Raw genomic sequence first — 26,913 nt, forward strand, 5'->3', positions numbered from 1 at the left:
CTGATATTTGTTTGGAGGTTATACACTCGATTTCCATAACTGTCTTCATTCTTTCTCATTCTTAAAATGTAGTTTTATTGTATATAGAATGACAGTTATTTTCTCTTTGCACATTGATTATATTTCACTCTCTGATGGTTTGCATTATTGGTGTTGAGAAGTTATTTGACATTCTAACTGTTCTGCCTTTGTAGATGATCTTTCTTTTCTTTCTGGATGTTCTTTAAGATTTTTTTTTTTTTTTTTTTTTTTGCTGTTTCAGTGTTCTACAGTTTTATCACAATGGGCTTATTTACATATTTCATTGTATTTATATTTTTGGTGTTCATTAGGATTCTTGAAGGTGAGTACTGAGTTCTTTCAACCCTTCTGGGAAAGACTCAAATGATATTATTTTTAAGATTGAGTCCCTTTAGTTTTCTAAAGTATTTGCTTCTGAGAACTTGAGTAGATGTATGTGAGACTTGCTCACTCTAACCTCTGTCTCTACTTCTCTTTCATATATTCCATCTTCCTTTTATATGAGTTTCATTTTTGAAAACTTTTTTTGGCATTATCTTTCCTTTCAATAACAATTGATCTGCTACTTGAGCACTATTTATTGATTTTTTATTTTAATTCTCATATTTAAAAATTTATCAATATTCTATTTGCTTTTCCTTTTTCTGATTTTTGTCATTTTTTATAATTTCTCATATCAAACTTATGTCTTTCTGATATTTTCTGATTTTTTTCTTTAAATATTCTTTCACACTATTATTTCTCAGCACCATTTGTGCCTGCCTTCTCTATTTTCCCCACATAACAGGGATTAGTCTCTGAGATAACATTGTCATGAAAAGAGAGAGACTAGAGAATTGTGTGTGGAATTTCTCTGTCTTAATTCAGAAATTTTACACATATATTTTCACATTTCATTGGCCAGTACTAATTCCATGGCCTCACATAACTGCAAGGAGGCTGAGAAATATAGTAAAGCAAATAGAATACTTGGCAAGCATTACTGTCTCTGGCAAATTTCTGAGTTTCTGATCTATACTGCAGAAATAATATCTTAATTCTTTGCAAGCTGGCAGTGAACTTGAAAACAAGTGATGGCCTTCCCTGACCTTCTCTCTTCCAGCCATTCCAATGGTTTTGTAAGCCTGTAATTCCTTAGATTTCATAAGCACCTAATCCCTTCTAAAGTTGTTTCTGTTTTTCTGACTGAACCCTGATTGATAAAGCCTTTTGTGTCAGATGGAGTTCAGGAAACAAACTCAGAAAGGTGGGAATTTGGTCTAGTTAGGGTTAAAGACATTGATTGTTGACATTGTAGCCCATGGCATAATAGTGGCAAAATAGTTTATCCATTTGTTCATTTATTCTTGCTTGAAATGAAGTGTTTATTGAGGATAGGTCTTTAGGAGGCCAGGTGGTTCTTACACTTGATTTTTTTTCCATTGGAATGATAATTTAAAAATTTGTGGCAAATTCTAATTGAATTGCCAAGCTCAAGGCTTTAAATTATGGGATTAAGATATGGTTAAATCTGCAGCCAATTAAGCCTACCAGCCCCCTCTCCCTGTGGGGGCCCGGTGTGCAGTGGCTGCAGACAGCAGCCTCGTTGGTAGTGTATGTGGCCTGTTGCCTGTACAGGTTGCCCTAAGGGACCTTGGAGACAGCCCTTCATTGCCTGTTGCTGATCCTGTCTGTGACCTCGTGCCATCCCCAATCTAGGCTCCAGATGGGTATGCGAGGTGCCTTTGGAAAGCCTCAAGGGACAGCGGCCCGGGCCCACATCGGCCAGGTCATCATGTCCATTCGCACCAAGCTGCAGAACAAGGAGCATGTGATTGAGGCGCTGAGCAGGGCCAAGTTCAAGTTCCCTGGCCACCAGAAAATCCACATCTCCAAGAAGTGGGGCTTCACCAAGTTCAATGCTGACGAATTCGAAGACATGGTGGCTGAGAAGCGCCTCATCCCAAATGGCTGTGGGGTGAAATACATCCCCAACCGTGGCCCCTTGGACAAGTGGCAGGCCCTACACTCATGAGGGCTTTGCCAGCACTGCCCTCACCTGACCCTTGCCCTCCAATAAATGACTTCCTGGCTGGCTAAAAAAAAATTAAAAAGATATGGTTAAAGAATTATAGTTATGAATGTCCTAAAAGAATATATTACCCTTTTTTTTTTTTTTTAAATTATGGTACTAATACACTTAAAGCCATAGTCAAAACGTGACTTTCCAAGCTGGTAAATTATACTATAAGTGTAGATAACTCTTATGAAAATTAGAGCATTGACTGAAATCCTGAGAATTGGAATGGGGAAATATGAGTGAGTATGAATAAATCTAAACCATTCAAATCCCACTGAGCTTTCCTCCTTTCCTGTTGCAAAAGGATAATTTCCCCTTCCTTGAAAACTCATTTATGACATCACCTTATGTAACTACTCTGTAATTACAGGATGAAAATTCACATACCACATTGTCTCCAGATACATAAGTAGAGTAAAATCCCAGCATGCTGCAAGGGAACAACTCAAAGTCTAATCCATAGAGGTAAGCTTAAACACCAAAAGATTTTCATATTGTTGATTATTTATATTGATGAAAACTTGAAGACTATGTGTGGGAATGGAGTTTTCCAGTTAGGAACAGACCAGTTTCTCATGAGATAACAGAAATTCTGAATTCATTGTGATAGCTCAAGCAACTGGGAATGGCTTTATTATTTTCTTACTTGGTTAAAACTAGACTTGATGGTGACCTACATTTTTTGAAAGTTGAGTTGTTAAATTAACCATGGTATAATGTGAAAGAAGGTATCTAAAGGCTTAGGAGGAGAGGAATTTTTGAGTAGATGTTTCATGTATGTCCTGCTACCCATATTGACTGTGTCCTCTCAGAAGGGCCCATTGGACATTCTCAAAGCCAAGGCAACAAGATAAGCATTGGTGAATGGTGATTAAGTACCCTCAGAAAGCTCTGCATTAGCTCTCCTCTGCAGTTCAGGGATGATGGTGGTAAATGCCATCATTGAACAGGACTTTTCAATTTTCATGAGAATGATGTGATCCTGAAGTAGTAGGTGTCAAGTGGCAGGGCTTAACTTCTAGAGACAGAGTGGGTGTGTTACCGTAATGACGCTGAAGTAATCAGAATGGGTTTAACCACAGACATCTCGGGTACTACTTAATTGACTATAATGTCCCTAGAACTTAAAAAGATAGGTAGCAATTTGATTTGATGGAAGAGACCTGAGTCATGAAGACTCTTTTTCTTAAACCCAATTTCCAACTTAAGCCAGCTCACAGAGGCCTGTGAATGGAGAACAGTCTTGTCAATGCAATGAAGACTCCTACACCACTGACACAATGATATGCTATAAATCCATTACCTAGTCTTTCTCAAAGGAATCTATGGTCATTTACCCAGGTGAATCCGTAGTGGAGAGAAGGAAATATCCAAACTTTTCAGGGATTAATTCTCACTGGCCCTGAGCTGATACAAATCCCTGAGGACCCAAAATGCCCCTGTGGTTCATCAGTTAGAGTGGGGACTTTGGAGTTTAGCTGGTAATATAATTGTGCCACAGAGGGTGTAGGAGGTTTGTATATTTATTTCCTCAATAACTGAAAGCATGGTTGGAATAGATTTAACTAGCTACTGGCTGGATCCCCTCATTGACATCTTCACCATTGGTGCAAAGGTGATAGGGAGAGCAAAGTGAAGTCCTTGGAATTGCTTTCCCCAAATAGTAAGCAAAAATTAGTATACAGCCCTAAGGAAAATGTAGAGATTGGTATCATCATCAAATCTTGAAAGCTACAGAGCTATTGATTCCCTTCACATCAACATTAACTTATCTATTGGTTCACACAGAATACAAGTGAGTCTGGAATCGACAGTGATTACTGTAAACTTAAGGAGGTATAACTATAATTTTAGCTGTTTACTTGTGTACTCTTCCCTCAAATAACAGCTGATACTCAGCTACTGAACCAAGTAATGTTTTTGTCCCCTCATTTCTGATTAGCAAAGAATACAAGAAGCAGTTTGCTTTTATCTGCCAGGGCCAGCAGTGTACCTTTATTGTCTCTTACAGAGGTATGCCAACACTCTGACTTTCTACAGTAATATAGTTCAGAGACCATGATTGTTTCACCATTCTACATGCTTATCCATTATATTGATGACTCATCCTGACTGGACCAGGTGAATAACAATTACTTTGGATGCTTGGTAAAATACAATACGTGTCAGAGGTAGGTTGAAAACTCAAGAGCATTTAATCTTGGTCATCTTGGGTCAATTTGCAGGGATTTAGTGAACTGGGAAATGTGCTATCTCCTAAGAAATGGAAGCCAAATTGCTACATCTTATGCCCTTATCATTAAGAAAGAGGAAAAAACAGTTGATAGGTTTCTTTGGATTTTGAAGTCAGCATACACCACATTTGAGTGTGCTTCTCTGACCTATTTACCAGGTAATAACCTGTAAGTTTGTCAGTTCTGATTGGGCCTAGAATAAGAGATGCCCTGAAGCTGGTTCAAACTGTTGTGCAGGCTGTTCTGCCATTTAGGCCTTATGACCGAACTGATCTAATGATGCTTAGCATGCTCATGGTAAGTAGAAATGCTGTTTTTAAAGCTTTGGGAAATCTCAGTAGAAGAATCACAGTGCAGATTCCAAGTACTTTAGAGCAAAGACATGTCCTCTTCTGAAAATGTTCCATTTATGAACTAGTTCCTAGCTTCCGACTGGGCCCTAGTAGCGACTGAAAGCCTAAAATAGGTCACCAAGGGACCATGCAACATGAGTAGCCCATAATGAATTAGTTTTATCTTATCCACCAAACCATAAAATTGGGTGTTCATAGAGCACTCCAAGACCCCAAGAAAGGATAAAGTCGAGCAGCTCTTGACAGCTAAATTAAATTGCATGAGCAGCTGGCCCAGACTCCTGCAAAACCTGCTCCTGCATTGCCATCTCTCTCTCGGCTCACACCTTGTCTCTTAAGGAGTCCTCTTTGACTGGTTGCCTGAGGAAGGAAATATTTGGGCCTGGTTCATAAATGGTATCAAACAATATGTTGGCACAAGCTCAAAGGGGACTGTTAAATGAATTTGTTGTGAAAAGTAACATTTAACAGATGCTCTATGAATGTTAGTCTATCTCAGCAATTTCCAAACTGTGCTCTATAGGAGGTCACTAAATAAAACACTCAAAAAGAATCCCCAGTCTGATAAGTTTGAAAACTTTTGAACCTAAAGTGTTTTTTTTTAATAGAAAACTGTGAGAATTCTAAAGGAGTTAATATACTAAGATATACTTTGAATTCCAACATTTGCTGAACTTATTTGACCCTGAGACCCTTTCTTCCCAGAACTTTGCATAGAAGTAGTGCTTTGCAAAACCACTTTGGGAATTGTGTTTCTATATGATTCTAAGTTTGACAGAATATTAGTTTTGAAAGCCAAGAGTTAAAGTGTTAAGTGCTTTTTTTTTTAAATCCCCCCCTCTTTGTAGATTTTTGTGTGCTGTTTGCTCTCTGTGTCCATTCGCTGTGCATTCTTCTGTCTGTCTGTCTGTCTGTATTTATTTATTTATTTTTAAATCCCCCTCCCCCCTTGTGGCTTGCTTGCTGTCTCCTCTCTGTATTCCTTCACTGTGCGCTCTTCTGTGTTTTTGCTTGTCTCCCTTTTTTTGTTGTGTCGCCTTGCTGAGTCGGTGCTCTGCGGCGTTTGCAGGCCGGGCAGTGCTCTGCAGTGTGCGGCCAAGCCTACCTTCATAAGGAGGCCCCGGGACGCAAACCCAGGGCCTCCCATATGGTAGACGGGAGCCCAACTGATTGAGCCACAGCCACTTCCCTAAAGTGTTAAGTTTTTATATTAACCCTGGCTAAGCTGTCGGAAGTAGGGTGCGCTAGTCTTGATTATTCTAAATGACTAGAATTTTTATTCCAAAAGATATTTTAATAGAAAATCCTTGCTCATGATGTAAGACACTACCCAAAAGGAGTGTGCACATCAAATTTAATGATGATTTTTCCATTTTATAATAAAGATTAGGGTTGCAAGGAGATCACAGCTCTGTGGTTCCAATTAGGACGTAATGAAATGCACCCTTTGAACTTACAACCCAGCTGACTTAAGGAGAAAAATAATGATAATAATAGGCATGATATTTGGCTCAATGATTATACATTAAGTTACTCAGATTATTAATATCACTCTTCATTTCAAAATTGAGTGTAACTAGTTTTTGCACAATGCATTGATGTTCATGGAACCTGAAATATATACTTTCTTTTGAGACATTTGATAGGAGGTAAAAATTATAAAGAATATAGGACATGAGGTTAGAATAAAGAAAAAAATTAGGTCTTATTACAGTTGGCTTTGTGTTTTTAATGAGTTTTACAACAGGCCATATCAAACATTATTATTTGTAAAAAAAAATTAAAAAATGATCAGGAAAAATTTATGAGAACTCTATTCATTTGAAAAACCCCCAAGTGAGTCTGTCCAATGACACTTGTATAATTTTGATCCCTTTACTCTCTCTTGCTACCAAATTCAATATTTCTGTTGTTTTTATTTTGTTTGTAGGGGATATAAGATGAAGAAGTGATAGGATATATGGGAATGTTTTCCTTTTTTTTTGCAAGCACAATATCTAGCTCTATCGCAGCTATTGTATGATAGCACATATTATAGAGCAGCGCTTTTCAACCTGGGCTCTGGGAGAGAATTAAACCATAATGCCCTCAAGAATCCATTGTACATAATGAATTAACTTCCTCTTTACGCATATAAAATGGTACTAGCTCTGTCCTATCTTTGGGATAGTTGAGAAAATAGACTTTGAAATAATTTTCTTTAGGGTATAATTCTTTTGCAGAACCTTGTTTGAGACAGGCTGCTCTAGACTACTAATTCCCAAATAATAATCAAAGAGAGCTTAAAAAAATTCCGTATGCCATCATGCTCAGTTGATTAAGAATCGGATTCAACAATCCATTTTATAAAAATCTCTCTGGGTATTTCTGATATTACCAAGTCTGGGAACCACTGCTTCAGATATGGAACACTGATTCCCAAGAGGCTTTTTTTTTTTTTAAGATTTAAAAAAAAATTTGTTTCTCTCCCCTTCTGCTCCCCACCCCCCGCCCCCGACCCAGTTGTCTGTTCTCTGTGTCCGTTTGCTGAGTGTTCTTCTCTTGTCTACTTTCTTTTGTTGTCAGCAGCATGGGAATCTGTGTCTCTTTTTATTGTGTCATCTTGCTGTGTCAGCTCTCTGTGTGTGTGGTGCCATTCCTGGGCAGGTTACACTTTCACGCTGGGCGGCTCGCCTTACGGGGCACACTCCTTGTGCGCGGGGCTCCCCTACACGGGGGACACCCCTGCGTGGCAGGGCACTCCTTGCACGCATCAGCGCTGTGCGTGGGCCAGCTCCACACAGGTCAAGGAGGCCTGGGGTTTGAACCACGGACCTCCCATGTGGTAGACGGACGCCCTAACCACTGGGCCAAGTCTGCTTCCCCCAAGAGGCCTTATGAAATGAGGTTTCCATAGCCAAAAGTGCCTAGAACACACTGTGTAGTATGTACTCCTCTTGGACAGACCCAATGATATTAACATATTAAAGGATCTCAGTTGTCCTATAGTTAAAAAAAACAGTTATTCCAAGTGTCTCAAATTATTTTAACATGGACAACTTCTTTTTTCCTTAGTTTGTCTGGTCATCTTGTATAACTAGAATGCCACAGAAACACTTTGGGAAATGAGAGTCTAATGAGTAGTTGGTAGCAACTGAGGATGTAGGCTTAAGCAGGATCCTTTCCAAATAATTTCAACCCAAACTGCCTGCTATATCACCTTTAGAGATCCATTCTTTTGGGTCTTAGAAGTTTTTCAATTTCTAGAGTCCCTTGTGTTTTTGTTGTTGTTGTTGTTTTTAACAGTAAAAGCTGGTTTAATTTATTGTAAGTAGTAAAAGCTTACTTATTACATCAAAACAATTTGCGTGTGAACAGTCAGTTCATAGAGCACTAACTACAAATGCTAAATAAATATTTGAAAAGTATGAGCAGGCATGCTCTAGCCAAAGGCCTGTACACTTGCTATCCCCTCTGCTTAAATTGTTCTTCCCTAGTATATCTTCATGGCTCATTGCCTCACCTGTCAAGCCTTTTCTTCTTATGAAGCCTTCCCTATTTTAAATTGCATCCCCAAATGGCAGCATTCCCCATATTCCTTCACTGCTGTACTTTTATTTTTAGCACTTATTACCATTGGCTAGATTATATATTTTACTTATTTTTCGTTTTATGTGCCAACTTGGCTAAACTATGGGGTCCATTTGTTTGGTCAAACACTGGCCTAGATGTTACTGTGGAGATATTTCATAGATGAAATCAGCATTTACAATCAGTTGACTTAAAGTAAAGGAGAGTACCCTCAGTTATGTGAGTGGGCCTCATCCAGTCAGTTGGAGTCTTAAGAGGGAGAACTGGGAAACGGACTTTGGCCCAGTGGTTAGGGTGTCCGTCTACCATATGGGAGGTCCGTGGTTCAAACCCCGGGCCTCCTTGACCCGTGTGGAGCTGGCCATGTGCAGTGCTGGTGCGCGCAGGGAGTGCCCTGCCACACAGGGGTGTCCCCCGCGTGGGGGAGCCCCACGCGCAAGGAGTGCGCCCGTGAGGAGAGCCGCCCAGCGTGAAAGGAAAGTGCAGCCTGCCCAGGAATGGCGCCGCCCACACTTCCCGTGCTGCTGATGACAACAGAAGCGGACAAAGAAACAAGACGCAGCAAATAGACACCAAGAACAGACAACCAGGGGAGGGGGGGAAATTAAATAAATAAATAAATAAATCTTTAAAAAAAAAAAAAGAGGGAGAACTGAGGATTCCGGGGATCAGAAGGAATACTACCTAAAGACTACACTCTACTCCTTCCTGAGTTTCCAGCCTGAGGAATTCAGATGCAAGACTTCACTATCACTGTGACTTGACTTTCCAGCCTCTGGCCTGTCCTACAGAATTCGGTCTTGCCAGACCTTTGCCTAAGAATCATGTGAGCCAATTCTTTATATTCCTTCTCTTTCCATATACTCATACATTTCCTGTTGGTTCTGTTTCTCTGGAGAAACTCACTTATTTGTTTGGTTATTGTTCGTCTGTCCCATTAGAAGACAAGGTACATGAGGGCAGGGATTTTCTGTTTTGACTACTGCTATATCCCTTACACATAGACTACTTTCTTGCACATAGTAGCAGGCCAATAAATATTTGTTGAATGAATGCATGAATAAAAAGATTCCCAAGCTCTATCATAATTAAGAAATTACAAGTCAGAACAACCATATTACAACAGATGTCCACTGACTTTAACATGGTAACTTGTCAACAATCAGTCAAAAACTTATGGAGGAGTTGGTGTAGCTCAGTGGTTCAATCCTTGGCCCTGGTACCTCCAAAAACAAACAACAACAAAACTTATGAATCCTTCCCTATTTGCTAAATCCTATACTAGAAGTTTTATTCCTGTAATTCCAGAACCAAACTCTCCAGCTTTATATCCAAACCTGATTATGTAGTTCACCTTCTTTATGATGATTTCACTATCTTTCTAGTTTTTTACTCCTTTTTCTCCCATTCAGATGTTTGGATGCCAGCTTATTCTGATAACTGGAACAATTTATTTTAGTTCCCTCATCTCCAGCCTTGTGAGTGCTACACTAACATGCCTGAAACAAAGCTCTGTGCTTGCCACTCTCCTGTTCAGGAGCCTTAGTGGTCTTTTCCTCACCATAGCTATTCAGTTTCTTCATGATCTGGTCAAACATCTCCAGTCTCCCCTTCTAAACAAGCATAGTACAAGTTTCAGTACCTGAACATTCCTAGAACTTCCTTCCTTTGTAGCTGTACCTATGGTCTTCTCATGACATGAAATAACTTTTTCCAAATACCCCCATCCCTCCATATCTACTATTAAGGGATTACTTAGGCTTTAATTTCCAGTTCAAATCACTTTCCTCATGGGAAGTTTTCTGATTTCTCCCAGGGAGAAACAGTATTTCCCTGTGTGTTTCTGCAACATTTTACATTCTTCCTTTTACATCATGCCTTTGTAATTTGTATATTTTGGTTACTTCATTTGCACCATGCCCAATTTCAAGCTCTCAATATGCAGTCACTGAACAGGTAGTTGGGAAGAGAGGTACACCTTCACGTCTCTTGAGTTGGTAGGAACTGGATGCAGCACCCCACTGTACTCTTCATTGCCCTGTATGATAGATTCTGTCTCCAACCAGACATGCCTGTGTGTGTCAACTCTAGTTATGCACCTGTTTGAGTTCTCCCAGGAAGCTTACCAGTCTCCACGTAAACCAGTAGATATGTAGAGTAGCAAGTGGGAGTGGGTGTCATTGTTGCCTGCTCTGCATGTCTAACAGTGTATGTCCCAGTCTCAGCCTTGGCCCAGTGGAGACATCCTGTTTCATATATTGTTGGTGTTCACTCAATACTGATTGCAGTTTAGCATCTAGCTTTGAGGAATCGTTATAAGCACATTTGCTATTTAAAGGATCATTTACAGTAAACCTCCTTAGGAATTACTGAGTCCTTTTTTTTTTTACCAAGTCAATTTTATTGATATATTTAATAAAGCATACAATTTATCTGAAGTGTACAATCGATGGCATTTGGTATAATCACATAGTTGTGCACTGATTACTTCAATCATTATTACAGCATTTTCATTATTTCAATAATAATAATAATAAACAAAAAACAAACACAAGAAAAATCTTTACCATTCAACCTCTCCATGTTTTCCCTGATGTACATAGCCACTATTTCTGGCTATTCTTACACAAGTATTTATTTATTTATTAAGCATCTTTATTGAGATATATTCACATACCATAAATCTATCTAAAGTATATAATCAATAGCTTTTAGTATAATCACAATGTTGTGTATTTATCATCACAAAAAATTTTCAGAATTATTTCATTACTACAAAAAGAAAAACTCCCTTCCCTAGTCCTACATAAACATAATGAAATTTCATCTTCATAAATTGATTTGTATTTACATTTTATATGAATGGAATCATACAATATGTTACACAGTAAATTTAGTTCATAGTAACACAATCATACAGTATTTGTCCTTTTGTGTCTGGGCTTGCTTCACTCTACATAATGTCCACCAGGTTCATCCGTGCTGTCATATGCTTTATGACTTCATTTCTTCTTACAGCTGCATAATATTCCATCACATGAATAAACCACAGTTTGTTTATCCATTCACCAGTTGATAGACACCTGGGTTGTTTCCAATTTTTGGCAATCATGAATAATGCCGCTATGAACATCGGTGAGCAGGTGTCTATTGGTATCACTGCTCTCAGTTCCTCTGGGTATATACCCGGTAGTGATATTGCAGGGTCATGTGGCAAATCTGTGTTCACATTCCTTAGGAACTGCCAAATAGTCCTCCACAGTGGCTGTACTATTCTGCATTACTATCAACAGGAAATAAGTGTCCCTCTCTCTCCATTTACTCTCCAGCACTTGTAGCTCTCTGTCTTTTTAATAGTGGCCATTCTGATAGGTGTGAAATGATATCTCATTGTAGTTTTGATTTTCATTTCACTAATCATGGGTGATGTTGAACATTTTTTCATGTTGTTTTTTTTTTTTGTCATTTGTATTTCTGGTTTGTTGGCATACAGTTTATCATAATATCCTCTTATGATCCTTTTTATTTCTGTGGGGTCAGTCATAACTTTCTCTCTTTCATATCTGATTATGTTTATTTGCATCTTCACTCTTTTTTTCTTTGTTAGTTTAGCTCGAGGTTTGTCAATTTTATTGATCTTCTCAAAGAATCAGCTTTTGGTTTTGTTCATTTTCTCTATTGTCCTTTTCTCAGTTTCATTTATTTCTGATCTAATCTTCATTATTTCTTTCCATCTGTTTGCTTTGGGATGGGTTTGCTGTTCTTTTTCTAGTTTCTCTAGTTGTTCAGTTAAATCTTTGAGTTTAGCTCTTTCTTCTTTTTTACTATAGATGTTTAGGGCTATAAATTTTCCTCTCCAAGACTGCCTTCTCTGTATCCCATATGTTTTGATAGGTTGTGTTCTTGTTTTCATTTGTCTCAATATATTTACTGATTTCACTTGCAATTTCTTCTTTGACCCACTGATTATTTAGGAGTGTGTTGTTTAGAATTCTTGTCTATTTTTAAAAATTTATTTATTTATTTATTTATTTCTCTCCCCTTCCCCCCGACCCCGATTGTCTGTTCTCTGTGTCTATTTGCTGTATCTTCTTTCTTTGTCCGCTTCCGTTGTTGTCAGCTGCATGGGAATCTGTTTCTTTTTGGTTGCGTCATCTTGTTGCATCAGCTCTCCGTGTGGGCGGTGTCATTCTCGGGCAGGCTGCACTTTCTTTCACGCTGGGCAGATCTCCTTATGGGGCGCACTCCTTGTGCGTGGGGCTCCCCTACACGGGGACACCCCTGTGTAGCACGGCACTCCTTGTGCACATCAGCACTGTGCATGGATCAGCTCCACATGTGTCATGGAGGCCCGGGGTTTGAACTGCAGACCTCCCATGTGGTAGATGGATGCCCTAACCACTGGGCCAAGTCTGCCGCCTCTCTTGTCTATTATTGATTTCCAGTTTCATTCCATTCCATTCCATTATGATTTGAGAAAGTGCTTTATATAATTTCCATCTTTTTCTATTTATTGAGAGCTGCATTGTGCCCTAATATGTGGTATATCCTGAAGAAAGATCCATGGGCACTTGAGAAGAATGTATAACCTGCTGAGTTTGGAAGCAACGTTCTGTATGTGTCTGTTAGGTCTAACTCGTTTATCACATAGTTCAAGTTCTCTGTTTCCCTGTTGATATTCTATCTAGTTGTTCTGTATAATGATATAAGTGGTGTGTTGAAATCTCCAATGATTATTATAGAGATGTCTATTTCTCCCTTCATTTTTGTCAATTTGTCTCATGTATTTTAGGGCACTCTGGTTAGGTGCATATGACTGTTAGGTGCATATGATTGTTATTTCTTCCTGTTCAGTTGCCCCTTTTATTAACATATAATGGCCTTCTGTATCTCTTTAACATTTTGCATTTAAAGTCTGTTCTGTCTGATATTAGTATAGCTACCCCTGCTCTTTTTTTTTTTTTTTTGGTTACTATTTGCGTGGCGTATCTTTTTCCAGCCTTTCACTTTCAGCCAGTTTGTATCATTGGGTCTAAGGTGAGTCTCTTACAAGCAGCATATGAATGGCTCAAGTTTTTTTTTATTCATTCTGTCACTCTGTATCTTTTGTTTGGGGAATTTAATCCATTCACGTTCAATGATATTACTGTAAATGCATTATTTACTTCCACCATTTTATTCTTTGTTTTCATATGTCATCTTACATTTTCATCTGTCTTTTTACTTTTTTGGTTATCCCTTCTGCTATCCTTTCTTCTATACTTTCCTTCAAGCCTCTGTCTCCTGTATTTTTCTTTCAGGCTCTAAGGCTTCCTTTAATATTTCCTGCAAAGGCAGATTCTTTTTTTATGAACTCTCTTAGTTTCTGTTTGTGAATATTTTATACTCACCTTCATATCTGAAGGACAGTTTTGTGGGATATATCGAATTCTTGGCTGGCAGTTTTTTTCTTTCAGTCTCCTATTAATAATTGTATCATGTGGCTGTCTTCTTGCCTCCATGGTTTCTTTTTCTTTTTTAAGATTTATTATTATTTTTAAAAATGTATTCCTCTCCCTTTCCCCCCACCCCCCCAGTTGTCTGCTCTCTGTGTCCATTTGCTGTGTGTTCTTCTGTGTCCGCTTGTATTCCTGTCATTGGCACTGGGAATCTGTGTCTCTTTTTGTTGTGTCATCTTGCTGCGTCAGCTCTCCATGTGTGCAGCACCACTCCTGGGCAGGCTGGACTTTCTTTTGCGTGGGGTGGCTCTCCTTACGGGGTCATGCTCCTTGCACGTGGGCTCCCCTACACAGGCGACACCCCTGCATGGCACGGCACTCCTTGGGCATATAAGCACTGCACATGGGCCAGCTTACCACATGGGTCAGGAGGCCCTGGGTTTGAACCCTGGAACTCCCATGTGATAGGCAGACGCTCTATCTGTTGAGCCAAGTCCGCTTGCCACCATGCTTTCTGATGAGAAATCTGCACTAAGTCTTACAGGACATCCTTTGTATGTTCTGGTTCACTTCTCCCTTGCTGTTCTCAGAATTTTCTCTTTATCTTTGACCTTTGACAATCTGAATAGTATATATCTCAGAGTATGTCTATTTGGATTTATTCTGATTGGGATATGGTGTGCTTTTTGGACATGTAAATTCATTTCTTTTGTGATAATCGGGAAATTTCAGCTATTATTTCCTCAAATATTTTTTCTACCCCTTTCCCCTTCTCTTCTTCTGGAACTCCCATGACATGTACATTGTTGTATTTTGTATTGTCATTTAACTCCCTGAGCCCCTGTTCAATTTTTTCCATTCTTTTCTCTTTTCAATTTCAGCTGTTCTGTCTTTGGTATCACTTATTCTGTCTTCTGTCTTTCGAGTCTGCTGTTGTATGCACCTAATGTGTTTTGTTTTTTTTTTAATTTCTCTCTCCTTCCCCTCCCCTCCCCCCCCAGGTTGTGTGCTCTCTGTGTTCATTCACTGTGTGTTTTTTCTGTGACTGCTTCTATCCTTATCAGTGGCATTGGGAATCTGTGTCTCTTTTTGTTGCCTCATCTTGCTGTGTCAGCTCTCCGTGTGTGCGGTGCCATTCTTGGGCAAGTTGCACTTTCTTTCATGCTGGGTGGCTTTCCTTACGGGATGCACTTCTTGTGCATGGGGCTCCCCTATGCAGGGGACACCCCTGCATGGCATGGCACTCCTTGTGCACATCAGCACTGTGCATGGACCAGCTCTACACGGGTTAAGGAGGCCCAGGGTTTGAACTGCAGACCTCCCATGTGGTAGGCGGATGCCCTATCCATTGGGCCAAGTCTGCTTCCCATCCTAATGTGTTTTTTATCTCATCTATTATATCTTTCTTTCCCATGAGCTCTGTTACTTTTCTATTCAGGATTTCAAATTCTTCTTTGTGCTTTCTCAATGTCTTCTTGATGTTGATTATCTCTTTAGTCATATTGTCTTTCAACTTATTAATTTGTTTTTGGAAATTTGTGTGCATCTTGTTAGTTGTCTCAAATCCTGCATCTCTTCTGGGGCTTTAATATATTACTTTTCTTGGGTGATGTCCTGTATTTTCTTAGTATGGCTTGTAATTTCTTGTTGATGTCAGGCATCTGATTAGGGTGCTAGTTTACTCAGATGCTCAATTTCTTTCTCTTTCGTAGGGATTTAATATGTTACTGCTGCTCTTTGATTCTTGGTCCAACCTGGACTGTTAGGATTGTCACTGTTAGTTGCTCAAAGCAGGACTCTGAACCCAGTAATAGGTTGCCTTGGGGAGAGAGGCTATAAAGGCTGGAAAATGCCTCTCTTAGTTACTTTAAATTTTCTCATGTGCACTTCCTTGGTCTGCCAGTGGATGGCGCTCTTTGGAAGTCCTCTCAGTTCAATGACTGGTGGGAGTATGTTTGGCACAACACAGACCAAATCAAAGTTAAGAGCCTTGTAATTCAAACTTTCTCAGTAAGTGCCCTCCTGCCTTCTTTGACAGCCCCCTCCTTTTTTCCAGGTAGGAAATAATCCACTCCCCTCTTTGTCCTCAACAATCAGTACCCGCTAGCAGAGAGAGAGGTTAGAAGGGTTGATCTCTCTAGTCCTGGATCTTTTAGTCCCTTGCTGGCTCCCAAGGCAAACAATGGCCTGGCCCCAGCTGGTGGGAAAGGCTCATGGGACACAGCAGTTCAAATATGTGGATCAAAAGCTGAGCCACCCTTAGGCTCTGTCCTCTGCCCCTGTGTCTCCCTCTCCCCTTTCCTGAGGCGGTGGATCCCTGGAGCCCCCTCTGTCCGTAGCTGGCTCGGGGGCCTGAGAATTCTAAAGTGTGGGAGAGGGTGCTGGCAGCAGCAGCTGCTGGTTTCAACTCACAATTTTGCCGTCACAATTCCTTCCTTTGTCCCTCTCCATTCTGGGCGTTGTCCAGCCTTCGCCTGGTGTCCTAAACCCTAGAAGATCTTTCTCCAGGCCGTTTCAGCCTGTCCTCTAGCTATTTTTTCTGGGAGAGAAGAGAGCCCCTTGTCTTTCTAGTCCTCCATCTTCCCAGAAGTAAGTACTGAGTCCTTTTTGTGCTCCCTTTATTCAATGCTTAATTGGTGATGCACTCCCAACTCCAAGCAGCACTAGATTTTGATCTTTTGAATAAACTAGAAGGGGTCAAATTTATCTAATTTGTGGAAATAAGTTGGTATCAACCTATTACTCCTAAACTCTATGTGTGTGTGTTTGGGGTGGGGGGTTGTGGTTTGTTTGCAGGTATTGAAAGGGATCGTGCTTATGTGTGTGCATGTTAGAGAGAGAGCGAGACAGAGACAGAGAGAGATGGGGGTGGGTGGAAGTCTCTGGAAACATTATATTTTCCTAGGTTGCTCAGAGCAGATACCATGAAATGTGTTGGGTTTAACAATGCTAATTTATTAGCTTACAAGCTTACAGCTTAGAGGTTTAGAAAAATGTACAAATCAAGGCATCATCAAGGCGATGCTTTCTTCCCAAAGACCAGCTGCAGACAATCTTCGGCTCCTTGGCAACACGGCAAAACACAAGGCTGCGTCTGCTGAGCTCTCCCTTCTGTTTCATGTTCTATTGATTTCAGCTTCTTGCTTCCATGGCTTGCTTTCTTTGTCTGAATTTCATTCTCTTACAAAGGACTCCAGTAAAAGGATTAAGAGCCACCCTGGGCCACACCTTAAAAAAGTCCTACTTAAGTAGGTTTACACCCACAGGAATGGGTTAGTTTTAAGAATATGCTTTTCTGGGATCCATGCAGTTCAATGTCAATTTTGTTCCTCAGTTCAACTCCTAGTATCAGAAGACATGTCAGTTATTCTTCCAAGTTCTCAGGAAGTTTCAATAACTGGCTTATAAGGTTAGGGATCTGGGAAAAAGATACACCTCCTTCCTATTGATGAAGATGGGTTTATCATCGCTCTTTTGTCTATCAGAAATGAAGGCAGACTGATGCTAAATGTTTTGCCTGCCTTTAGGAGTCATAAACTGGGAAAAATTAAAATTCTTGTGTTCTTGCACCAGCATTACTCACCAAAGATGCCTGTTTGGGTTCAAACCCAGCGCTGGGGCATTCTAAGAATGATGGTGGTGGTGCTGCGGTTATGGAGAGTGTGGGACAATTCCTAGGTAAGGGCTGACTGGAGCAATGGCCAATTCCCACGGGGCAGGTGGTAGTTACTGATATTTTTGTTTATATTTTTTCGGTAATGACAGATATATTCATAGTAGGAAACTCAGAAAGTACAGAAAAGCATGGAATATCCTCCAAATCCCAGAGATAGAGACAGTTAACATCTAACTAATAAAATTAGAATGATATGGTACATGCATAGTTTATAAGTCTTGCCGATATTTTTAACGACAGTACACTGTTCTACCACCTGAATGTACTGGAATTGATTTAACTCTTATTTTGCTACATAAGCATGATTCTACTATAATAATAATAATTTGAAGAACATCCTTGTATCTAATTCTAGTTTACGTCTCTGGTTTTTTAAGATGGAATTATAGCTATAAAATTCTTAGCTCCACAGGTAAAGGCATTTTTAAGGTTCTTGTTTATGTAGACCTGACATTGCTTTTGAGAAAAAAAATTACTGGGTTGAAGGTAAAAAAGGTGAAATCTCTCTTCATTTTAAGGTGAAATAAGGGTGAAAGCCTTCTTCATTTTAAGTTTGATAAGAGTATAAATAGAAAAACTTTGTGAGATTTTTAATTTAAGCTTTATCTGCCATAAAGTTAAAATCTGGAGAAAACAGGAAATGTTATTTTAATGACAACATGATAAACAAAGAATCACCTATCACCCATTACCAAAGTGCAAGCCTGTAAAATAGGAAGGGGAAAGAGACACTGGCAATGTTTCTGGGTCTATGCAAATGATGAGGTAACCAGGACAGCTTATTGGGTAGAATTTCTGTCATTGTTTTCCTTTATGCTGTAGCACCAAGGATAAGGGGTCTTACAAACAAGGTGTGGCCTCAGGTGTATTCCTGAATTTGTAGCTGTTGTACCAGTCTTCTAAGCAGGTAGTAATAAGAATTAAGAATCTAACCCTGTTATTTTACTGCTGGTTTTGTTTTGTTTTGTCTTGCAGGATGTAATTGTAGTGTTTCCCTTTTAAATGGCTATGAATGTGTTTGGCCAAAGGGGAAACCAAAGCAATTGGTAAAAGACAAATGCTTCATCATCTGTCTCTATCAACTTTGCCTGGTGACAACCTCAGCAGCCCTGCCTGGGACAACTAGCTTCAGTTTACAAATAGATCAAATCTATTGATTTTGGCCCACAGCCCTAGATATACAAAAACACAATGGTCTTTCCCCCACTCCCATCTGCTCTTTTTAAAAAAACATTCATGAAAGTATTATCAAAGTGTTAGTGCTAAAGTAAAAACAGTACTTGTCTTGACTTTCCTGTTAGAGTTTTCTTTGCGGAAACAAAGATATCTATCTACATATACTTAAAAAACTAACAAAAGACACGGAGTCACCCTACATATAGACATACTGTACTTGATTTACTTTACAGCATATCCAGACATCTTCATATCAAAAACAGAGCTCTTTCCTTTTATTTTTACAAACAATCAATATAGTCTCTGTATGTTTCTAATGTATATATTTTGTAAATGAGCCCCCATCTCCTGTTTTTGATGGTTCCCATCAATGTCATATTGGACATCCCACTATACTTATGGGCATGTATGTCTATGATGAGTTTCTAGGTCAAAGAGTACTGCAACAAAATAATCTTCCAATGGTAAGGACAAAGCAACATAGAGAATGAGCTTCTGAAAAAGAAAGGGTAATATTTTAAGGAGAATTTAGTAAGTAGAACTGTCTGATAAATTTTCCACTCCTAAGGAGGCTTAAGTAGCACCTGTTCTTTGTTGTTGTTTGGTTGCTTTTTTTTAAAAATAATTTTCTTAATTTTTTAAAAGATACTTAGATTACATAAATGTTACACCAAAAATATAGGGATTCCCATATGCCCCACTCCCCACACTTCCCATACCCTCCCACATAAACTACATCCTTCATTAGTGTGGCCCATTAATTGCAATTAATAAATGCATCCTGGGGCGTTGCCACTGAGCAAGGACCATAGTTCACATTGTAGTTTATTCTCCCTCCCACACGATTCTGCATATTATGGGAAGATATAAAATAGCCTATGTCTGTCATTGCAGTGCCATTCAGGATGATTCCCAAGTCATGACAAAGCCCCTGTATTATACCTGTTTTTCACTCTCCCTGCCCCCAGAGCCTCCAGTGACCACTGCCTCCATATCAATGTTGTAATGACTCACCCAGGACAACTAACAAGGAGGTAAGGATTGACAACCATCATACCAAGGAAACGAGAGAGCCTGTAACTGCAAGCAAAATAGTCCCATCCATTGGCTCTATGGGATCGAAGCCCACTCTCAAGTAGAGATGGAGTGGACCTCACTATCCCCAGAACCCTCAGGGCTGGAAAATGAACTATGGACTAGAGTGGACTTACTGGTATTCTACTACAGGCTTATTGTGATTCTAGCAATGGAAGAAATTACAACATTGATGTTTGCTTGCTTTTTAAGCAGAGACTCTAATAATGATAGAAATCCAAGAATCACAGTTGAAAAGAGGGTTTGGTGTGAAGGAAAGAGTAAGAGACGGGGCCATGTTACACTTGATCAGGAACACACAATGTGATGCTAGGCAGAGTACTTCTTGGGATTTCAGCTTTTCCATCTGTAAACAGAAAGTGCTAGAAGATCATTAAACTATCTTTTAGTCTGTTTTTCTGTGCTTTGCCTGCCACTCTGGGCTTGTAATACTATTGTTGATGAGTAGATGCTGGCCAAACCTGGAAGTCATGCCCTTGTGAGCATGGGGCCTAATGACAGGGAGTCCAGCCTTTACCCAGATTAGCCCTTGTTGGATGCAAGGGGCAAATATCAGATGTTTTGGAAGAATATGCTTCATGTTTACCATATTGTCTCTGTCATTCCAGTCCCAGACAGTTGCTCACTGCTGCAGGAAGAATTTGGGCCAATACTCCCCTTGATCCAAACCTCAGAATCTTCACATAAGAAGTCATCTTAGGGATGACAGAATATCAGTGTTGCTCCAGTGGTTTGAGTGACTTTGGTCTTTTCCAATCTTGGAGGCTGATTTCCAGAAAGTACTTTCATGAAATAGGTACCTCGGTATTTACAAACCTAATACAGATAGGTTGACCATTGACGTTTTCTGGATTCTGATTCTAAATCTCTTAGTTAAACAAACAATATTTAAAGATTCCTTAAGATGTGGCTGTCTTTTTAGAACACTGTGATTAAACAGTTACAGCCATTCTACTTAGCCCAATGCCAGGTACAAGGTAAATGCTTGACCAATGATAGCAAGTTTTATTATTATACAATGACAGAAGGAGAGCAATTTTGCAAGATCCATTTAAGAGAAAATAAAATTCAGGTCTTGGAAGACTTTCAGATATGTTAATAAGATTGAAGACAATCGGGATAGAAAACATAACTTCTTTATCTCAAATACTATAAAAAATTTCAGTGACTAGAATATTCTCTTCTGAATTATAAAATTTATATTATGTTTTCTCTCAGCAAACCCCAAACCAACATTTCTTCCTACTCACTCTTCATTCATCATGAGATCTAGTAAATATAAGACTCTATCCTCAGCAAACCACTCCAACACTTTTGGTTCCACCTGAAAGCCCAGATTACAAGGTAAATCAAACCAGAAGGATGTGCAGGTTCACTCTTGATTGCGAGATGTTCCTGTCAGGACTCTACTACTTGATATCACCAAGTTCAACGTGGATTTCTTTGAGGGGGGATAAAAACTGAGGGTGAAGGGAAATGCTAGAATAACTCAAATAGAACTAATGAGTTACCAATGAACTTAATGAATTTTTGGAGGTCCCCAGAATTTAGATTCCTGAGATGAATTCCCTCAGACAGTAGACATATGACTCACAAACTGGCCATCAAGGCAGGCTGAGTCATGTAAAGTCAGCTGAATCACCAGCCTTCAGCTCTGTTTTATAAGAGTTGGAGCTGGCTGGATATTTCTGTCTCTCCAATGGTGAGTATTAAACATTTAAATATATGGAGAATATGATGTCCTTCTTAAGAAAAACCAAACAAATTGCTCATGCACAGATGGACTATGTCAGTGAAAGCATTAGTAATTGTTTTTAGCCCCTAATGATGAAAAAACTGCTCTGAACACCTACCTTGCTAGGTCCTTTACTCACCAGATAAAGTGATACTTGATGAGGATCCAGCGTAGGAAGGACGAGAAATGATGGCCCAACTCCACAAAGCTGCAAGACAGGTCCAGAGAGCATGGAGAGATGCTATTAAGTAGAATTGGCTTTCAAAGTCTGGATGCCACATACAAATTAAGGGTTTTCTAAAAAAAGATGTTTCACAATGAGGGAAATAACAAAAGAAGTCAGCTAACAATTTTCACTGGAAATATAGAGGAAGTCTAAGGCTTTTGTCTGCATTCAGTTCTCCTGTGATGTATGTTCCTGTAGTTTTTGTTTTTGTTTTTTAATTTTATTTTATTTTAATGGGGATAGAAATTTAATGGAGGCAGGTTTGGAACAAGGGAAAGAATCCAGGTCAAGGCACAGAAGATTCTTAGTGAGCCACGTGGCCCAGATGAACATCCAGGCCTTTCTAAGCCTTGATTTCTTCACCTAATATTTAATAAATGAAAATGTATTATATTGGTGTTTCCCAAACTTGCTTGCTCATAAGGACCATCTGGAGGCACTTGTTAAAAATGCAAAACAACTCCCCTCACCCAAGGCGGTGAATCAGACTAGGTGGGTGAGGCCTGAGAATTGGCATTTTAACCAGCATTTTGGGCAAGTCTTAAATTCAGATGTGACTAGGAACACTGAATTAGATGATCAGTAAGGTATCTTTCAGCTGTAAGATTGCTCAGTGATCCTTCAAAACAGTAAGACTTTTTGTTTTGTTTTGTTTCTTCTCAAATTGGTGAGGCAATAATCAAACAGAAAACAAATCAAGTTAGACTATGGGTGGAGAGATATTGGCAGGGCTGGTTGGTGACTAAATTATAATACAGATGAAGATTATTTTTGTTTTAACTAACCTTAGCTACTCTAATGACCGCACATTGTCCTTGCTCTCTATTAACACCTCTGCTCAATCAAGTCATTCACTCTGGAGTTTAACTGGCTAAAGAACTTTCTTACATTTTCCCTTTGACATATTAATGGGATTTGAAGGCAATGAGGGACTAAGGCTTCCAGGATGCCAGCAAGCCAGGCAAGCACTGAAATCATGCAACGTGCTCAGCTACTCAGAAGACTGCACCGAACCAGTCCCATGTGAAGGAGGAGAGCCTGCATTGGTTCAAGAACCCTGGAATAGGATGTTCATCCCTCAAGCAAGGAACTATACCAGAAATCAGATCAAAATTAGTGCCGGCGTTACAGAGTCCAGGCTCCAGGCAACCTCCTTGAGCAGTTTATTCTCTTCTCACAAGTTCATCTCTCACAGGGGATATTGGGGAAACCTTGTTTAGAAGACTGAAAATTAATAAGTCATAAATTCATTCTCTCATACACTTGATATTGTTTATTGAGTCTTCCTATGCACTGTCCTAGGTCCTCTGGATATAGCAGTGAACAGGATGGGTTCACTTGTCTGGAGCTTGTGTTCTAGTTAGGGAGCTATGCAATAGGTGGACAAATAAGTAAGAACAGAGAAATTGGTCTTAAAGAGTGATTGGGATTGTAGACCCTACTCCATAGGGTTTGCTAAGGACATTCTGGAAGGAACAGTTAGGCATCACCTTTCCCACTTCCAGATGAATATGTATCTCTATCTGGTGAGTGAAATAACTAAACTCCAGAGAGAATAAAGGATTTGCCCTTTGATAATACTAGAGTCCAAGTTTCCTAGTGTGTGGAGTGTTATTTTTTCCTGAAAAGTGTTTCCAATGAGTTGGCTTTAGTTTTGCCTTACAGGTGCCTTAGATGCATTTCTCTGAATCCTTTCCTATTTATCACTACCTGGGGTTTGCATGATGAAATGGCTTTAGATCACTGGAGCAGTATAATACTCTCCAAACTAAATGCCAAGGAATCTTAGAAGCCCATTATTAGGAGATGAAGGGAAAATCGTGAGCCAATAATGGTGAGATTCTCTAGACTTTCAACATCACCTGAAAAAGATGATGGGAAAATGGTTTGTCTGAAATCAAGGAAGATTTGGTTTGATCACCAAAAATGAATCAGGTCCAGTCTCATCCATTCTGTTATGTAATGTGAAAAACATTTTTGCCATCAATGTTTATAGCATTACTTCCATTCAGACTTCCAGCCATGCCTAAATCCTTCCACTGCAAGAAAACAAAGGAACTCATTTCTTTTAAAATGTATTGATTTACGGGAAGCGGGCTTGGCCCAGTGGATAGGGCGTCTGCCTACCACATGGGAGGTCTGCAGTTCAAATCCTGGGCCTCCTTGACCTGTGTGGAGCTGGCTCTTGTGCAGTGCAAATGCACACAAGGAGTGCTGTGCCACATAGGGTGTCCCCCACGTAGGGGAGCCCCACACGTAAGGAGTGCGCCCCATAAGGAGAGCTGCCCAGTGCGAAAGAAAATGCAGCCTGCCCAAGAATGGCGCCGTACACCCAGAGAGCTGACACAACAAGATAACGCAACAAAAAGAAACACAGATTCCCAGTGCTGCTGATAAGGATAGAAGCGGTCACAGAAGAACACACAGAGAATGGACACAGAGAGCAGACAACTGGGGGGGTGAAGGGGAGAGAAATTTAAAAAGAAATTGATTTAGTCTACTCTGTCCTGTTTCCTTTAACAAAATGGATGATAGCATGCTCAAACTTGATGCCATTTCAGAAATATTTAACAAAATATTAGTTGATTTTAAAATGATTTTTTGGCATTTTACAAGATAAGCTATTCATTCTAACCAATTCTGTGGCAATTTGTGCTTCTTTATTTTTGATGCTCATACTTGTGAGGGTCATGGAAATTATTATCTCTTTGGTATTTGGTTTCCTATACTGTAATATTTATGATTGTAACTTTCCTTTCTTGGCAGCCTCACTAATGCACTGGTCTGAACATATTTGTGAAGTTTGCTTATTTGCATATAAAGAGGCCACCGCCATCTGGTGTATTATAGAGGATACTACAATTAGCATATACTTTGCAATCCCACCAGCCAAGCAGCCTGATTTTTCAGGTCATGGAAATTTTCTTCTAGACAGGTGGGAAAGTTCCAAAGGCCATACAAATTTAATAGAATAAAATCTTGATTAACTGGTAATAAAGTAACTAAAATCCTAAATTAAATTATCCTCTTTGGAGGTTGAAAAGAGGGCACAGGGTACCACATTTTGTATTTAGGAGACAAAAAGCAACTGGTAAAAAAAGTGATAACTGAGATTTGGTTAAACAATGTTCTAGACTGTATTCAAGTTTTCTATTATAACACATAAAAAATATGATGTTCAGAAGCATAATTTTGATGCCCTATAAGACCCGGGTCATTCTAAGTAGGCTCACTACTTCTTAAAGCAGAAAAATGTTCATCAACAAGTTTCTAAGTGATAAATATTACCTGAAATCTTTTGAATCCTTGATGACCAATGTCATTGAACTTACTAAGTTCTTGCTTGTTATTGCATAGGATCAATTGACTGAATATGTAAATTCTAAAAAGATAGCCAATTGGAATCCAGTAAGGTCTAGTTCCACCCTGTGCCAGGAACACAATATATCTGAGGAGGCTCATCTGTAAAAGGTGATAATAATAGTGTCTGTTTCATAGTTCAGTTAATAAGGATAAGTGCCAAGCTCAATGCATAGCACACAATTGATGCTCAAAAAATGTTTAGTAATCACACACACACAAAATAAGCATTTCTTAAAAGACCTATAAACTGATGGACTTCTCACTATAAACTCTCTTATAAATTCACTATAAACTCATTAGCTAAGAGGGAGAGGCAAATACCAAAATGAAATGTATGTTTGAGGGAAACGGACTTGGCCCAGTGGTTAGGGCGTCCGTCTACCACATGGGAGGTCCACGGTTCAAACCCTGGGCCTCCTTGAGCGGTGTGGAGCTGGCCCACGCGCAGTGCTGATGCGCACAAGGAGTGCCGTGCCACGCAAGGGTGTCCACCGCGTAGGGGAACCCCACGCGCAAGGAGTGCACCCTGTAAGGAGAGCCGCCCAGGGCGAAAGAAAGTGCAGCCTGCCCAGGAATGGTGCCACCCACACTTCCCGTGCTGCTGATGACAACAGAAGCGGACAAAGAAACAAGACGCAGCAAATGGACACAGAGAACAGACAACCCGGGTGGGGGGGGCGATTAAATAAAAATAAATAAATCCTTAAAAAAAAAAAAGAAATGTATGTTTGAAAAAATGTGTCCTCTGCTCCCAGTGATTTTAGAGAGACCATTTTGGATATTTTTTTTTAAAAGTTTTCCTCAATCTATACCTACAGATACAAATACAGGTGTCTGTGGGTGTTTTGAAGGCTATGATTGAGTGGAAACAGGTTGAATTTAGTTAAACAATTGGCTGTTTTTCAAATCATGATTTGTAAGTAGCAAATCAGTAGCTTGAACTAACTGTTCTTTTAAAAAAACATTGTGCAGTTTTCTGAAATGCATCTAAAAATGTTAATCTCTATCAAGCTTTCGGCAGACTTTGTCACAGTTTCTTGTTTTCTAGAAGGATCTATGCATGTTATAGAGGAAGTGTCAAATTTTGAATAGGATATGAATATTGTTTTCCAAAAGTCTTTGAGAATAAATAATTATTTTAAAGACTCCTTTGGAAATGAATCCATAAGCAAGTGTAATGACAGAACCAGCAGTTTCAATGGGAGTTTTAACAAGTCCTTTTCATCTCTAGCTATATTTTCCAGTAAGTTAACAGCCAGTTCATCAAGTTAAGGTGCAATCACAAACCTTTCTCCTTCTACATGTGTATATATATACAAATGCACATATATACACACGCATATATACCTATATATATATGTACGTATGTTTGTGTGTGTATAAACATGTTTATGTGTGTGCAAGTGCCTGTAATTCAAAGGTTGTAAGATGGGCAGCAAATCACTCTTTTCTGCAAAAGCTTCTGGCTTTTCGTACTTTTGAAAATGACCAGAAGTGTGAAGACTTGAGAACCGTATTCTGTACCACTAGAGGGTGACAGCTGATAATGAATCAGTGTCCCTTAAAGTGAGACAAACCACAGGCTTGGCTTTGTAAGTGGTCGTAATGTCTCTTCCTTTATTGATTGCCTGGTGATATTTGGCTCAATAGGTTTTATTTGCTGAACATGCTCCATGTCCAGCATCATTCCTGTTGGGATAAACAGCATGGCCTGATGGAAGCACAGCTGATGCTGGAAGGTTTTGTAGATTTCCATTAAGTTCACAAAGTTAGTTAACAGATAGGAGCATTTTTCCACTGCTTTTCATTTAATAAATATTGGAGTCCACAGGTCCTGGAACAGGCACTGGGACATAATGGCGAACAAGAATATAATAGCTGTCCTCAGGACGTTTATACTGTAGTGGGGAAGATTAGAAAAGCCAGGTAAACAACACAGAAAATAATTGTGAGTTTTAACTGCACAG

General features: G+C 39.5%; 1 protein-coding gene and 1 non-coding gene across 2 annotated transcripts in view; both read left to right on the top strand.

Annotated features, from left to right (window-relative positions):
- Window positions 1-25,667, top strand: part of ZNF365 (zinc finger protein 365) — a 66,786-nt gene extending 41,119 nt beyond the window's left edge. Inside the window, exons 6-9 of the transcript XR_009186158.2 lie at window positions 2,451-2,545; window positions 4,092-4,251; window positions 19,496-19,561; window positions 20,841-25,667. The gene's annotated coding sequence lies outside the window, so the exon portion shown is untranslated. The remainder of the gene's footprint in view (window positions 1-2,450; window positions 2,546-4,091; window positions 4,252-19,495; window positions 19,562-20,840) is intronic.
- On the top strand, window positions 1,532-1,666 carry LOC111765136 (small nucleolar RNA SNORA70). Its single transcript, XR_002797555.1, has one exon. It is a non-coding gene; the product is annotated as a small nucleolar RNA SNORA70 (small nucleolar RNA).
- Window positions 25,668-26,913: the final 1,246 nt, after the last annotated feature.

Source organism: Dasypus novemcinctus, chromosome 6, assembly GCF_030445035.2.
Source record: "Dasypus novemcinctus isolate mDasNov1 chromosome 6, mDasNov1.1.hap2, whole genome shotgun sequence".
Classification (NCBI taxonomy): domain Eukaryota; kingdom Metazoa; phylum Chordata; class Mammalia; order Cingulata; family Dasypodidae; genus Dasypus; species Dasypus novemcinctus.